Genomic DNA, 17,340 nt, shown 5'->3' with positions numbered 1-17,340 from the left:
TTTTTTTGACCTCAGGTGATTTGCCTGCCTCAGCCTCCCAAACTGCTGGGATTACAGGCATGAGCCACCTTGCCCAGACTGATTGTACATATTCTTTAACATACATAAAACAGTACTTTGAGAAAGAAAGCAAAGAAAAATCTAAAAAGCAGACAATTGTAAAAGCTCTCAGAGAGAGACAGAAATTAACCTACCAAGGAATGAAAATTCAATCACATCAAACTCACAGCATCGTTGGATGCTGGAGGACCCTGGAGCAATGTGTTTTGTGTTCTCAGTAAAAATCGTCTTAAACTTGAAGTTCTATACCTGGCTAATTGATCAATAAAATGTAAGGACAGAAGAAAGACATTTTTAGACCTACATGCTGTGGAAGATTCTATTATCACCTAGCAAATATTCACTCCTTCCCCTTGAGCTCGGCTGGGGGCGCCAACTTGCCGGCCTTTGCTGTTGGGCTTGGCCACGTGACTTGCTTTGGCCAATCAGATGGAAGCAGGTGTGACCCTGCAGGAACCTGAAACACTGGCTTGGGCTGTGTCCTCCACCAAGAGAGGCATCCTTCTGGTAGCTGCTGGTTCACGCAGGACGAAAGACGGATGGAGCTGACCGGCAGCTGATCCACATTCCAGGGTCAAGCCCAGCCAGACCCGGCCTGGACCCGCTGAACCACAGATATGTAAGGAAAAAATAAATGGTTGTTTTGCCACTGAGCTTTGTGGGTGGTTTGTTATGCACCTAAGACACGTGGACTCGGAACAATTTCCTTCCCACATACCCTTTCTGGGAAAGCTCCTTGGGGATTCGCCATGGCAGAGACAGGAACACATGGGATCCAGGAAGCAGAAGATTCAACTCCGACAGCAATGAAGGAAGACCTGGAAGACAGTGGGCGCAGGCTCAGATTGGAGCAGAACACGACAGCAATGGGAGGGGGGCATCCCGAAAACAAGGTGATTCCACAGATGTCAGAGCACCCTTGAGATTCTGGAAGAGCCTCGAGATGCAGTAAAGGAAGACAATGCAACAAAGAAAGAAAAGCAACTTGCTGCTGGGAGTGGTGGCTCACGCCTGTAATCCCAGCACTTTGGGAGGCCGAGGCGGGCAAATCATTTGAGGTCAGGAGTTGAAGACCAGCCGGATCAACATGGTTAAACCCCATCTCTAATAAAAATACAAAAAATTAGCCAGGCGTGGTGGCATGCACCTGTAATCCCAGCTACTCAGGAGGTTGAGGCAGGGAGGAGAATTGCTTGAATCCAGAAGGCTGAGGTGGCAGTGAGCCGAGATGTCACCACTGCACTCCAGCCCGGGGAACAGAGAAGACTGCATCCCAAAAAAAAAAAAAAAAAAAAAAAAAAAAATTTAATATTTTATTTTTTAATTTTTTTTTTTTTTTTTTTTTTTTAATTTTTATTTTGGGACAGAGTCTTGCTCTGTCGCCTAGGTTGGAGTGCAGTGGCGCAATCTCGGCTCACTGCAGCCTCTGCCTCCTGGGTTCAAGCGATTCTTCTGCCTCAGTCTCCCAAGTAGCTGGAACTACAGGCATGCACCACCACATCTGGCTAATTTTTGTATTTTTAGTAGAGACAGGGTTTCACCGTGTTGGCCAGGCTAGTCTCAAACTCCTGACCTCAAGGACTCCTGGATTCAAGCAATCTTCCTGCCTCAGCTTCCCAAAGTGCAGGGATTACAGGTATGAGCCACCACACTCAGCACAGAAAGCACTCTGAAGTGTGTTCAAACTCCTGACCTCCTGCCTCAGCCTCCCACAGTGCTGGGATTTCAGGTGTGAGCCACCATATCCGGCCATTATAATTATTTTCAATCCCTCTATTGGTTCCTTCTATAAGCTTAAACATAATATTTGTGATTTTATTACAGGTTCTTCTATCCATAGAGACTTCTCTTGATCATCAACAAGGGAAGATGAAGATATTTATTTCTCTAACCTTGGCTTTATAACTTCCACCTTCCAGCTCCCAGCTTAAGTCATCTATACTATTACTTTTAGACTGTCAGAATTAATAGTATTTGTAATATGTTTGCAATCAAAATTAAGTCTTTTTTTTTTTTTTTTTTTTTTTTTTTTTGAGGCGGAGTTTCACTCATGTTACCCAGGCTGGAGTACAATGGCGCAATCTCGGCTCACCGCAACCTCCGCCTCCCGGGTTCAGGCAATTCTCCTGCCCCAGCCTCCTGAGTCGCTGGGATTACAGGCACACGCCACCATGCCCAGCTAATTTTTTGTATTTTTAGTAGAGACGGGGTTTCACTGTGTTGACCAGGATGGTCTCGATCTCTTGACCTCGTGATCCACCCGCCTCGGCCTCCCACAGTGCTGGGATTACAGGCTTGAGCCACCGTGCCAGGCCCAAAATTAAGTTTTTTGTTTGTTTGTTTTTGAGATAGAGCCTCCCAACTCAGCCTCCCAAGTGGCTGGGACCACAGGCCAATGCCACCACACTTGACTAATTTTTAAATTTTTTTTGTAGAGATGGGATCTCACTATGCTGCCCAGGCTGGTCTTGAACTCCTCAACTCAAGCAATCCGCCTACCTCAGTCTCCTAAAGTGTCAGGATTTTATACTGCACCTGGCTCAGAATAAAGCTTTCTGTCCTTTACCTATAGGTTAAGTCTGAAGATGAAGATCGGTCAACACTTTTCTTAATAAGATAATACAAAATTTCATCACTGTAGAGCCAAGTTGTGCAGTGCTACATTTTTCTATATTCAACTTTTGCTTTTTTCCCTAGAGTTATAAGTTGCTTTTTCTTTTTGAGAAGGAGTCTGTCTCTGTCACTCAGGCTGCAACTTCCGCCTCCAGGGTTCAAGCAATTCTCCTGTCTCAGCCTCTGGAGTAGCTGGGATCGCAGGTGCCCACCACCACGCCTGGCTAATTTTTGTATTTTTAGTAGAGACAGGGTTTTACCATGTTGGCCAGGCTGGTCTCAAACTCCAGACCTCACGAGATCCACCCGCTTCAGCCTCCCAAAGTGCTGGGATTATAGGCATAAGCCACTGTTATGAGCTCTTTTATGAGGAGATGCATCTGGGGACACCTGCTTTCCTGCCTTGGATTGAATTTCACCATACCTGTTTTTACACTTGTCTTTGTTTTTTTCCTTTGCGAGTTAAATTTAAAAAATCAGATTCCAACTGAGGATCACGCATTGCATTTAGTAGAAATGTATCTTTAGTCTGCTTTAGTTGCCATGACAAAATAACCATGGACTGACTGGCTTACACAATGAGGTTTATTTTCTTATACTTCTGCAGGCTGCAGAGTCCCAGATCATGGTGTCAGCATGGTCAGCTCCCAGTGAGGGCTTCCTTCCTGGCTTGCTGTCTTCTTCATGCAACCCCACAGGGGAGAAAGGGAAAGAGAAAGAGAGAGAGAGAGAAATAGAGAGGGAAGAGAGAGAAAAGAGAGAAAGAACACACTTCAGAGTGCTTTCTGTGCTGAGTGTGGTGGCTCATACCTGTAATCCCTGCACTTTGGGAAACTGAGGCAGAAGGATTGCTTGCATCCAGGAGTTAAAGACCAGTAGCTGGGCAACATAGTGAGACCTTGTCTCTAAAAAAATAAATAAACAAAATTGGTTGGGTGTGGTGACCCATGCCTGTACTCCCAGCTACTTGGGAGGCTGAGGTGGGAGAATCACTTGCGCCCAGGAAGTCAAGGCTGCAGTGAACTGAGACTGTGACACTGCACTCTAGCCTGGGCAACAGAGCAAGATCCACTCTAGCCTGGGCAACAGAGCAAGTCTCAAAAAAAAAAAAAAAAAAAAAAAGTGCTTTCTGGTGTCTCTTATTATAAAGGCACTAATCCTGCCATGAGGGCCCCACCCTTGTGACCTCATCTAACCCTGTCACCTCCCAAAAGCTCTATCTCCAAATACCATCACATTGGGAGTTTGGCCTGCAATACAGAAATTTGAGGGAGGATACTATCTAGTCCATAGCAGCCTTCTTTCTAGATTAAAGAAGCCTTTCTTTCTAAAGCAGACTTTTACATTTAAATTTTGTTGTTGGTGGTGGTGGTGCTTCATGACATTGGCATTTTTGCCTCCTCGTAGTGGCCCTGTGTGTGCCTGCGCATCGACCGAGCTGTTTACTGTCATCTTGCTCACGATGTGTTTGGGCTGCTTTGGCTTGGCTCTCTCTCTGATGTTGAGTGGGGGATTTCTCCAACACTCTTCACATGTTCCTGGGAGTATTTATCTTCCCCTTTGTAACAGCTTGGACTGGTTTTAGCTGCATATGTAAGAAAAAATATGCGAAATAAGAAAAATATTTATTTCCCTCCTCTGAAAGACCCCTGGAGGGAATCAGCACAGTGCTGATATGATGCTTTCAACAGCATATGGGGCCAGCCTCCCATCTTTCTGCCCCATTCAGACCCACTTACTTCTCACTGCCAGTGGTCCTGTCCAGGTACAACTTCTCCAGGACTCTGGTTGGTCACACTCTCTGGGGTCATTCACAAGACAAGCGTTAGTGGGAAGAACCACACCCTGGCTGCTGCCAATGCGGTGAGGCTGTACCTGGTACTCGTCATCTTCCTCCACCCTGAACCAGCTAGACATTCTGCAGAACAGCACACTGGTCACCGTAACAGTGTGTGGCCCCTCCCCCCACTCTTTCGCTCTCATTCCTGCCTGGTGAAACGCCTGCTCCCGCGTTGCCTTCCGCCATGAGTAAGGGCTTCCTGAGGCCTCACCAGAAGACGCTGGCACTATGCTTCCTGTACAGCCTACCGAACCAGGACCCAAACCGGCCTCTTTCCTTATAAATTATCCAGCCTCAGGTATTTCTTTATAGCAATGCAAGAGACATCTTAATGCACCACACAGTAATAAATTACTTTTACAAGAATTCCCATTGCAGGCGCTGCTTCTAGGAACTTGACCTAGGCTAGCTGGAATGCGCGTCTCATCCTAGGATGGAATTCCTTAAGGATGACTCACTGGCTGAATGACAGTGAGCACCCACCGCAAGTGGTGGTGGAATATTGACAGTCCCTGACACGACGGAGCCCTGCAGTGGCTAAAACATTCCCCTGTGGTGCCCTGGGGTCACAACAGCCTCCATGCAGCGTCTTCCCTGCAGCCATGTGAATTCTCCAGCTCTCTGTCACAATACAGTTCAAGACCTGACCCCTGGCTGTGTGATGCCCTGAGGCTGTAGGTGATGCTCATCATCTCCTTCCTCCCACTAGGAGGCCAGAGGGGTGGGCTGAGGAACAGGTGTTGGTGCAATAGCGCAGATGACTCGGGTGTCTGAGCCACCTGCTGTGCAGCCCGTTGCGCCCTCTGGTCCTGCCATGCTGAACTGCGGATGTACCACTTCCAACTCACTGTGGGTTGCTGTTGGGCTCACCTGACCTGAAGACTTCATGGGTCCAGCGGAATCATTTTTTTTGTTTGTTTTTTGTTTTTTTGTTTTTAATGGATTCACCCAGGCTGAAGTGCAGTGGCATGATCTCAGCTCACTGCAACCTCCACCTCCTGGGTTCAAGCAATTCTCCTATCTCAGCCTTCCAAGTAGGTGGGATTACAGGGACCTGCCACCAGACTCAGCTAATTTTTGTATGTTTAGTAGAGACTGGGTTTTGCCATCTTGGCCAGGCTGGTGACCCTTCAGTGATCCACCTTCAGTGGTCACTCACCACGAACCTTCAGTGATCCCCCCGCCTCAGCCTCCCTAAGTGCTGGGATTACAGGTGTGAGCCACTGCACCAGGCAGAACCACCTCCTCTTGAGAAGTTCTAGCCATCAGACAGTTTCTAGCAGGGCCCAGGAGCACATCAGGGCTGCTTTTTGAATGGTCTGTGGTTCTCTGTTGTGTAAGGCACAGACTTTCTCCAGAACCCAAGGAGTCTGTACTGGGAAGTAACATCTTTCCTAACCGCAGCCCCTCTAGTTCCATTGCACCTGCTGAGTTGTGGGTGCATGCAGTGAGCTGCTCATGTGGCCGCCTGCAATCCTGAAGAGCTCTTTCTGCTCCTGGCCCAATGCAAAACTAGCAGTCTTCCACATGACCTGACAAATGGATTAAATCGTCCACGTGGAGGCTCTTGATTCTTCATAGACTTTACCTCCAGTCCTCTGGATGGCATGTGTCTTACCAAGGCATCTGCTCTGATTCACATGACGCCCTTGATACGGTGACCAGTGTGCTGTTCTGCAGAATGTCTGGATGGTTCAGGGTGGAGGAAGATGACGAGTACCAGGTACAGCCTCACCGCATTGGCAGCAGCCAGGGTGTGGTTCTTCCCACTAACGCTTGTCTTGTGAATGACCCCAGAGAGTGTGACCAACCAGAGTCCTGGAGAAGTTGTACCTGGACAGGACCACTGGCAGTGAGAAGTAAGTGGGTCTGAGTGGGGCAGAAAGATGGGAGGCTGGCCCCATATGCTGTTGAAAGCATCATATCAGCACTGTGCTGATTCCCTCTGGGGGTCTTTCAGAGGAGGGAAATAAACATTTGTCTTGTTTTGCATGCAGCCCATACTTGGTATATGTACTTTCTTTCTTTCTTTTTCGAGATGGAGTTTTGCTCTTGCTGCCCAAGCTAGAGTGCAATGGTGTGATCGTGACTCACTGCAACCTCCTGGGTTTAAACAATTCTCCTGCCTCAGCCTTCCAAGTAGCTGGGATTACAGGTGCCCACCACCATGGATGGCTAATTTTGAGTTTTAGTAGAGATGGGATTTCACCATGTTGGCTAGGCTGTTCTCAAACTCCTGACCTCAGGTGATCTACCCATCTCGGCCTCCCAAAGTGATGGGATTATAGGCGTGAGCCACCATGCCTGCCTGCCTGCCTTCCTTCTTCCTTCCTTCCTTCCTTCCTTCCTTCCTTCTTTCCTTCCTTCCTTCCTTCCTTCCTCTTTTCTTTTCTTTCTTTTTTAGAGATGGAATTTCCCTCTTGTCACCCAGCCTGGAGTACAATGGCTCATTCTCGGCTCACTGCAACCTCCACCTCCTGGGTTCAAGTGATTCTTGTGCCTCAGCCTCCCGAGTTGTTGGGATTACCAGCGCACACCACCATGCCCAGCTAATTTTGTATTTTTAGTAGAGACGAGGTTTCACCACGTTGGCCAGGGTGTTCTCAAACTCCTGACCTCAGGTGATCTGCCCATCTCGGCTTCCCAAAGTGCTGGGATTACAGGCGTGGGCCACCATGCCCGGCCATTTCTTTCTTTTTTTAAGACGGGGTTTCATCCCGTCATCCAGGCTGGAGTGCAATGGCTTGATCTCAGCTCACTGCAGCCTCTGCCTCTTGGGCTCAAGTGATCCTCCCATCTCAGCCTCCCAAGTACCTGGGACTACAGGAACGCACCACCATGCCCAGCTAATTTGTTTTGTTTTATTTGTAGAGATGGGGTTTTGCCATCTTGCCCAAGCTGATCTCAAACTCCTGACCTCAAGTGATCCATCCACCTTGGCCTCCCAAAGTGCTGGGATTACAGGTGTAAGCCACCGCACACAGCCATTTCTTGGTATACACACTTTCAAAACAGGAAAATTTGAGGTTGAAATTTGGGTTTCCTACACTTACATTCTTATTATCATTTCTAATAAGGTTGTTTGTTACTACCCCTTTATTATTCTATGAATTATTCATAAAGCTACTTAAAATATAAATATAATGAAAAGGGTCCTTTGGACCCGAGATAAATTTTGTATAATAATTCCTTTTTCCAGTATACTGAATATTAACCCAGTATTGTTTGTAATAGCAAAAGATTGGAAGCATCTCATCCCATCTTTCTGCCCCACTCAGACCCACTTACTTCTCACTGCCGGTGGTCCTGTCCAGGCACAACTTCTCCAGGACTCTGGTTGGTCACACTCTCTGGGGTCATTTACAAGACAAGTGTTTACAAGACAAGGTCCATCAATAGGGAACTGGTTAAATAAATAAATATTGCTACATTCCAGCAATGAAATATAATTTTGCTATAAAAAATGATGAGGAGGCTGGGCGCATGGCTCACGCCTGTAAGCCCAGTACTTTGGGAGTCCGAGGTGTGTGGGTCACAAGGTCAAGAGATTGAGACCATCCTGGCCAATAGGTGAAGCCCCGTCTCTACTAAAAATACAAAAATTAGCCTGGCATGGTGGCATGCACCTGTGGTCTCAGCTACTCGGGAGTCTGAGGCGGAAGAATCACTTGAACCCAGGAGGTGGAGTTTGCAGTGAGCCAAGATAGTGCCATTGCACTCCAGCCTGGCAACAGAGCAAGACTCCGTCTNAAAAAAAAAAAAAAAAAAAAAAAAAAAAAAAGATGAGGAAAATATATATGTACCGCTATGGAATAATTTCTAAAATATAAAGTCAAGAAAACAAGTTTGAGAACAGGATGTAAAACATGCAATCATTTGTGTTATAAAAAAAGAGAAAAAGTGTGATTTCACTTGAATATGCATAAAATATTTCTGATAACATTGACTTTTTTTCTGTAAGGGTGGCTAGCCACAGACATAACAAAAAAATGTTTCAGCAAAAATCCCTTTTACAGGCTGACATAGACTGACATAGCCTGACATAGCCTGACATAGACTGACGTAGACTGATGTAGAATGACGTGGACAGGCGTAGACTGACATAGACTGATGCAGACTGACATAGACTGACATGGACTGGCATAGACTAAAATAGACTGACATGGACTGATGTAGACTGACAGACTGACGTAGACTGACACACATCGGCTGACGTAGGCTGTCATAGACAGACACAGACTAACATAGACTGACGTAGGCTGACGTAGGCTGACATGGACTGACATGGACTGACGTAGGCTGACATGGACTGACGTAAACTGACGTAGGCTGACGTAGACTGACATGGACTGACGTAGACTGACGTGACTGACGTAGGCTGACGTAGACTGACATGGAACTACGTAGACTGACATGGACTGACGTAGACTGACGTGACTGACATAGGCTGACGTAGACTGACATGGAACTACGTAGACTGACATGGACTGACGTAGACTGACGTAGGCTGACGTAGACTGACATGGAACTACGTAGACTGACATGGACTGACGTAGGCTGACGTAGGCTGACGCAGACTGACGAGGCCTGGCATAGACTGACTTAGACTGATGTCGACTGAAAGGAGAGCTCGGAAAGGACACGCTTAGCGTCAGGCATGCGTCAGCCAAAGAGGCTGGGCTGACCAGACTGTCCCGTCTCAGGGCTTACTACAACAAAGGTGATTTCCCACTGATGTTCCAGCTCCCTTGAGGGTCCACTGGTGGCTTTGCTCTACCCACTCTGGGAGCCACGCTGACACTGCAACTGCCATCTTGAGAGACACTGGCTGCCATGGCCACTCAGGAGAATCCTAGGCATGTAATGAAATTATAATTTTATATTTTATATATTTTAACTGAAATATCTGTATATGCAATATATATCTTATATATTTATTTTACCTATTTTTTTTTAAGGCAGGGTCTTCTTCTGTCACCCAGGCTGGAGTGCAGTGGCATGATCATGGCTCACTGCAGCCTCCACCTCCCAGGTTTAAGCGACCCCCTCATCTCAGCCTCCTGAGTAGCTATGACTGCAGACATGTGCCACCACATACTGCTAATATTTTGTACATTTTTTTTTGAGATGGATTCTTGCTCTCTCACCCAGACTGGAGTGCAGTGGCGCAATCTTGGCTCACTGCAACATCCACCTCCTGGGTTCAAGTAATTCTCTTGCCTTGGCCTCCCAAGTAGCTGGGACTGCAGGCATGTGCCACCACACCTGGCTAATTTTTTGTATTTTTAGTAGAGACGGTTTCACTGTGTTAGCCAGGATGGTCTTGATCTCCTGACCTCGTGATCCTTGATGTCCCAAAGTGCTGGAATTACAGACATGAGCCACCATTCCAAGCCTTTTTGTACTTTTTATAGAGATGAGTTCTCACTGTTTCTTGGGCTGGTCTCAAACTCCTGGCCTCATGTGACTCTCCTGCCTTGGCCTCCCAAAGTGCTAGGATCACATGGCTCCCAGCCTCTCTACCTATTGTAGGAAAGTAGCCTGTTTTCTACAATAGGAAGGACAAGAGTATAAGAGTGACACCATCTTGAAGCAAACCACCGTGATGACTGATGTTTGACTCCTGGATACCAAGGTATTCCCATAGGATAGATAACCTCTCCTAAAGGTGTTTTTCTAACCTCTTTGTTGCTCACAAGTTTTTCAAGAAAGTTTGAGGCATGACCAGCTGCACATGTCTTTACCCTAAAAGCTTACTGTAGGAAGGATACTTTCTGGACAGTAGGCGTGGGCATCCACTGTCTTGTGGCCACCTGAGACCTGACTTCTGTTTGTAAATCCCTACTCAATGTTTCTTTCTGAGAAACTGGATTTTTCAGCCTCCTTCTTTGGCTTCTTGCCTTCCTCAACCTTTGGGGTTAGGTTTGCATAGACATACTCACCGAGGAACTAACCAGCCAACCTACCTACCTTCCTTCCTTCCTTTTTCCCTCCCTTCCTTCCATCCTCCTTCCCTCCCTCCCTCCTCTCTCTCCCTCAAAAGGTCAGGAGATCAAGACCATCCTGGCCAACATGGTGAAACCTTGTCTCTACTAAAAATACAAACATTAGCTGAGTGTGGTGGTGCACACCTGTAATCCCAGCTACTCAGGAGGCTGAGGCAGGAGAATTGATTGAACCTGGGACCCGGGAGGCGGAGGTTTCAGTGAGCCAAGATCACGCCACTGTACTTCAGCCTGGGGCTACAAATGGAGATTCTGTCTCAAAAAAAAAGAGAAAAAGAAAAGATCTTATTATTTATTCATTTAATACAGTTTGCTGTTGTTTTTTGTTAAATAGATTTATCATACATAGGTATTTCTTTTTATTTTCATTTTACATAGTGATTAGAATGTTTTCCATATAATAAAAATCACTCCTGGCCAGGTGCGGTGGCTCATGTCTGTAATCTCAGCACTTTGGAAGGTCAAGGCAGGCGGATCACCTGAGGTGAGGAGTTCAAGACCAGCCTGACCAACATAATGAAATCCCGTCTCTACTAAAAATACAAAAATTAGCTGGGCATGGTAGTGGGCACCTGTAATCCCAGCTACTCAGGAGGCGCAGGAGAATTGCTTGAACCCGGGAGGTGGACGGTGCAATGAGCCAAGATCGTGCTACTTGCACTCCAGCCCGGGTGACAGAGCAAGACTCCACAACAACAACAACAACAACAACAACAACAACAAATCATTCCTTTGGTGCCCAGTTTTATGAGTTTTGGCAAATGCGTATTATCACGCACCAGCCACCACCACATTAGAAATAGAACAATTCCACCACCGGACACTTCCTTCCTGCTGCCCCTTCGAAGCCCACTTATCTCCATCCTGACTCCTGGCAACCACCAGTCTGTCCTAATCTGCCTTGTTTCTGGCTTTGCCTTTCCAGATTTCCTGTGAACAGAATCACACAACATGCAGCCTTTTGAGTCTGCCTTTCTCGTTTAGCACAATGCATTTGAGATCCATCCATGTTGTGGCACATGGCAAGAATTTGTTACTTTTTACCGTTGTGTAGGATGCTATTCTATGAATGTACCTTGTTTATTCTTTCATCGATTAAAGGATATTTGAGTTGTTTCCAGGTTTTGGCAAACATAAATAAAGCTGCTAAAAACATGAGCATACAGGTTTTGCATGAATGTAAGTTTTCGTTTTCCTTGGGTAAATACTTGGGGATGGGATTTCCAGGTCGCGTGAAAAGTATAGGTCTAACATCATAAGAAACTGGTCCAGGCAGGGCACAGTGGCTCACACCTGTAATCCCAGCACTTTGGAAGGTGGAGGTGGGCGGATCACCTGAGGTCAGGGGTTTGAAACCAGTCTGGTCAACATGGTGAAACCCTGTCTCTACAAAACAAACAAACAAACAAGAAAACCAAACAAAAAAATTAGCCGGTGTGGTGGTACATGCCTGTAATTCCAGCCACTTGGAGGCTGAGACATGAGAACTGCTTGAACTTGGGAGGTGGAGGTTGCAGTGAGCTGAGATGCCCTCCAGCCTGGCAGCCTGGGTGATGAAGTGAGACTCTGTCTAAGAAAAAAAAAGAAAGAAACTGATCCAATGTATAGTCCACGCTGGTGAGTGTGATGTGTGCACTTGGAAAAAATATGATCTTTCGTTGCTGGGGGGGATGTTCTGTAAATGTCAATTGGGTCAAGTTACCTGAAATCTGAACTTCTACGTCTTGACTAAATTTAAATTCCATCCGTTTTTGCTTCATGCATTTTTTTTCCCATTTCCCTTCTTCACTGTTCTAGCAGAGCTTCATGTATTTTGAAACTGTCAACCATTCACATTTTTTTTACTGTTGTGTCTTTCTGGTGACTTGATCTTTTATCATATGAAATGTCTCTTGTATCTCTGGTAATATTCTTTGTTTTGAAATCTATGGAATCTAATATCTAGCCTTCCTGTGCTGCCTCGTACTGTCAGCCTCTCTGTGACTTTATTTTTTGTTCTTGTTTTTTTGAGACAAGGTCTCTGTTGCCCAGGCTGGAGTGCAGTGGCTCAATTATGGCTCACTGCAGCCTCAACCTCCCAGGCTCAAGCTATCCTCCCACCTCAGCCCCCTGAGTAGCTGGGAGTACAAGTGCACACCGCCATGCCTGGCTAATTTTTGTATTTTTTGTAGAGATGGGGTTTGGCCATGTTGCCCAGGCTGGTTTTGAACTCTTGACCTCAAGTGATCCACCTGTCTCGACCTCCCAAAGTGATTGAATTACAGGTGTGAGCCACTGTGCCCAGCCTTCTGTGACTTTACATTTATATGGCTCTAGTGTGAATAACATGATTGGGTGCAGCTTTTAAAAATTTACCCTGATAGTCCGGGTGCAGTGGCTCACGCCTGTAATCCCAGCACTTTGGGAGGCCGAGACGGGCGGATCACGAGGTCAAGAGATCAAGACCATCCTGGCCAACATGGTGAAACCCCGTCTCTACTAAAAAATATAAAAATTAGCGGGGCGTGGTGGTGCGTGCCTGTAGTCCCAGCTACTCGGGAGGCTGAGGCAGGAGAATTGCTTGAACCCAGGAGGCGGAGGCTGCAGTGAGCCGAGATAGTGCCACTGCACTCCAGCCTGGAGCCTGGCAACAGAGCAAGACTCTGTCTCAAAAAAAAAAAAAAAATTACCCTGATAATCTCTGCTTTTTAATGTTTCGTCTATTTACATTTAATGTAGCTATTGACATCATTGGATTTCATCTATGGTTATACTATTTGCTTTCTGTTTGTTCCCTTCCCCTCAACAATCTCTTTCACCTTTTCTACCTTCTTTTGGGTTAAATGGATATTTCTTAGAATTCCATTTTAATGTATCTAATTGCACTTTCACAAAAATTCATCATCACATTATGAATATTAGTGATTATCTAATTCAGTGGTCTTTCCTTTTACTTTAAACTTTATAATTTATTTACTATTATGATTTTTTAGATGGAGCCTCATTCTGTCATCCAGGTTGGAGTGCAGTGGCATGATCGCTGCTCACTGCAACCTCCACCTCCTGGGTTCAACCGATCCTCCTGCCTCAGCCTCCCAAGTAGCTAAGATTATAGGGTGTGCCACCATGCCCAGCTAATTTTTTAATATTTTTAGTAGAGATGGGGTTTTACCATGTTGACCAGGCTGGTCTTGAACTGACCTCAGGTGATCTGCCTGAGTAGCTGGGATTACAGGCGTGTACCACCACACCCAGCTAATTTTTTTGTATTTTTAATAGAGATGGGGTTTCACCATGTTGACCAGGATGGTCTCGATCTCCTGACCTTGTGATCCACCTGCCTTGGCCTCCCAAAGTGCTGGGATTACAGGCGTGAGTCACCATGCCCGGCCTAATTTTTATATTTTTCAGTAGAGACAAGGTTTCACCATGTTGGCCAGGATGGCCTCGATCTCTTGACCTCGTGATCTCTCCACCTTGGCCTCCCAAAGTGCTGGGATTACAGGTGTGAGCCACCGCACCCAGCATATTTGTCTTTTTGTTATTAATATATGTTATTACTGTCTGCTTGATAAAAAAGAAATATAAGGCCAGGCACAGTGGCTAATATCTGTAATGTAATCCCAGCACTTTGGGAGGCCGAGGCAGGCAGATCACTGAGGTCAGGAGTTTGATACCAGCCCGGCCAACATGATGAAACCCCATCTCTATTAAAGATATAAAAATTAGCAGGGTGTGGTGGTGGGCGCCTGTAAGCCCAGTTACTTTGGAGCCTTAGGGTGAGGCATGAGAATCACTCGAACCTGGGAGACAGAGGTTGCAGTGAGCTGAGATCAAGCCACTGCACCCCAGCCTGAGTGACAGAGCAAAACTTGGTCTAAAAAAAAAAAAAAAAGAGAGAAATATAAATTATATAAGAAGATAAAAAAAATTAGTGAGCGACACCAGCAACAAAAAAGAAATATGAGTTAAGTAAGAAAAGTATTACCTGCTTGGTTTTTAATGTCTATCTCTATCAGCCCTACATAATGCATGGCGTGATGTGCCGCCCACGCTGTTCCCACCCTCACCCACCCACTCTGCCCATGCTAAGGCTGTTGCTCCCCACCTGCCTGGAGATTCTGCCTGACAACTCTCAGCTGACCCACACTCCAGGAATCTCTCTCAGCTGAAGAAAGCTCCTGCCTGGGTCAAGATCACACCCCCTTTCCCAAAGCAGCCCATATCCAGTGCCTGGTATAAAGTCCCCGCTCCCTTGCCCAGGATGGTATACTCTGAGGGGACATCCCAGCTCCCGAGCTCCCTGCAGAGTCACCTCAGGCCCCAGTTGTGGCCGAATTGCCGCTCAGATTCTCCCTCTGCCCATCCACTGCCCTCATTCCCCGCCGGTGTGAGTCCCAGGAACGTGCCCCAGGAAACTTCTTTTTTTTTTTTTTCCATTTATTTATTTTATTGCATTTTAGGTTTTGGGGTACATATTGTGGAAGATAGTGTGGCGATTCCTCAAGGACCTAGAAATAGAAATTCCATTTGACCCAGCAATCCCATTACTGGGTATATATCCAAAGGATTATAAATCGTTCTACTATAAGGACACGTGCACACGAATGTTCATGGCAGCACTGTTTGCAATAGCAAAGACCTGGAACCAACCCAAATGCCCAGGAAACTTCTTGAATGCAAATCTGTGTCTCCGAGCCTGCTTACTGAGGAAGCTGACTTGTAATACCCACAACACATTATTTTCACTGCCATTCATTTAGATTTGCTCACATATTTGTCACCTTCTTCCCTTTTATTTATTTATTTATTTTTTTGAGACAGGGTCTTGCTCTGTCAGCCAGGATGGAGTGCAGTGGTGCAATCTTGACTCACTGCAGCCTCCACCTCCTTGGCACATTAGCCCTCCCACCTCAGCCTCCCAAGTAGCAGGGACTACATACCTGTGCCACCAACCCAACTAATTTTTTTGTGTTTCCCATTGAGATGGGGTTTTGCTGTGTTGCCCCAGTGGAACTCCTGCGCCGAAGCACCCCCCTACCTCAGCCTCCCGCAAGGTGCTGGGATTACAGGCACAAGCCACTGCACCAGGCCACTTTCTGAGTCCTTATTCCTCCTTGCATCTCAGGCCTTCCAGCTGGGATGCCTCCCCTTCCATGTGAAGCGTATCCTTTAGGATGTCCTTTGGTGCACGCCTGTTGGTCAGAAGCGCTCAGTCACTGCTGGTATAAATATGCCTTATTTCCCCCTCGTTCCTGAAAGCTGTTCTCACTGGGAACATCTTCCCCACCCCTAGCACAATTGAAGAGATCATTTCTCTTCGTTTTCCGACTTTCATTCTCGCTGTTAAGAAATAAGCTGTAGGTCAGGCTCAGTGACTCATGCCTGTAATCCCAATCACTCTGGGAGGCTGAGGCGGGTGGATCACCTGAGTTCAGGAGTTCGAGACCATCCTGCCCAACATGGTGAAACCCTGTCTCTACTACAAGTACAAAAATTAGCTGGGTGTGGTGGTGTGTGCCTGTAATCTCAGCTACTCAGGAGGCTGAGGCAGGAGACTCGCTTGAACCCGGGAGGTGGCGGCTGCAGTGAGCTGAGATCATGCCGCTGCAGTCAGCCTGGGCAACAGAGTGAGACTCTGCCTCAACAAAACAAAACAAAACAAAACGAACAAAAACAGAAATCAGCTGTCAGTCTAATTATCCCTGGAAGGTAATCTTCTTGTTGTTTCAATAACTGAAAGAGATTGGTTGAAAGCGCCCATGACAAAGGTGCATTTGTCCATTTCTCTGTCCTTCCATGAAATTTTCAACATCTTATGAAAAATTGCAAACATACAAAACCATTGCAAGAATGGTAAGGCCAGGTGCTCACGACTCTAATCCCAGTGTGTTGGGGGGCTGAGGTGGGAGGCTTGCTTGAGTTCAAGACCAGCCTGGGCAATAGAGCGAGACCTTGTCTCTCAAAAGAAAAGAAAAAGCTCAAAAACAACAACAAAAAGAAAAACTTTGGAAAAGTGATCATTTTGCTAATTTTTCACATTACACAATTAAGGGAATATATACTAAAATGTAAATTGTTACATATTTGTTGACTTTCAGTTTATGGTGGCTTGTCTTTTTAGAACCCATTTAAATTACATCATAAATTCACTCTGAAATAATTATTGACTTGTTCACTATGATTTATTGTAGTCTTCTGTATGTAAGATCTGCTACAATAAAATTTAATCACAATATCTATTAGTATATATGTGAGATACAGTGCCTGAATTGCTATGACAATATGGTGTATCCTAATTTTGTAGTAAGAAAAACACTCCACCAAGGCTGGGCTCAGAGGCTCACCCCTGTAATCCCAGGACTTTAGGAGGTCGAGGTGGGTGGATCACCTGAGGTCAGGAGTTGGAGACCAGCCTGGCCAACATGGTGAAACCTCATCTATACTAAAAATACAAAAATTTAGCTGGGCGTGGTGGTGGATGCCTGTAATCCCAGGTACTCGGGAGGCTGAGGCAGAAGAATCACTAGAACCCGGGAGGAGGAGGTTGCAGTGAGCCAAGACCACACCACCGCACTCTAGCCTGGGCTACAGAGCAAGACTGTCTCAACAACAACAAGTTGTAAAACTATGATATTAATGTAAACAGAAAAATTTGTTGAATGAACATAGCTTTTCTCTAGTCAAAAAGTGTTTAAGATGCAAATGTTCTGAAGGTTTCAAGAAACATAAAATTAGGCCGGGCACGGTGGCTCATGCCTATAATCCTAGCACTTTGGGAGGCTGAGGTGGGTGAATCACCTGAGGTCAGGAGTTCAAGACCAGCCTGGCCATCATGGTGAA

General features: G+C 46.1%; 1 pseudogene; it reads left to right on the top strand.

Annotated features, from left to right (window-relative positions):
* The window catches only part of LOC108287145, a 14,105-nt pseudogene extending 7,719 nt beyond the window's left edge, over positions 1–6,386 (top strand).
* Positions 6,387–17,340: the final 10,954 nt, after the last annotated feature.

The sequence above is a fragment of the Cebus imitator genome, unplaced genomic scaffold (assembly GCF_001604975.1).
Source record: "Cebus imitator isolate Cc_AM_T3 unplaced genomic scaffold, Cebus_imitator-1.0 Scaffold338, whole genome shotgun sequence".
Classification (NCBI taxonomy): Eukaryota; Metazoa; Chordata; class Mammalia; order Primates; family Cebidae; genus Cebus; species Cebus imitator.
The sequence above is the reverse complement of the archived record's forward strand: the minus strand, read 5'-3'. Positions and strand labels throughout refer to the sequence as shown.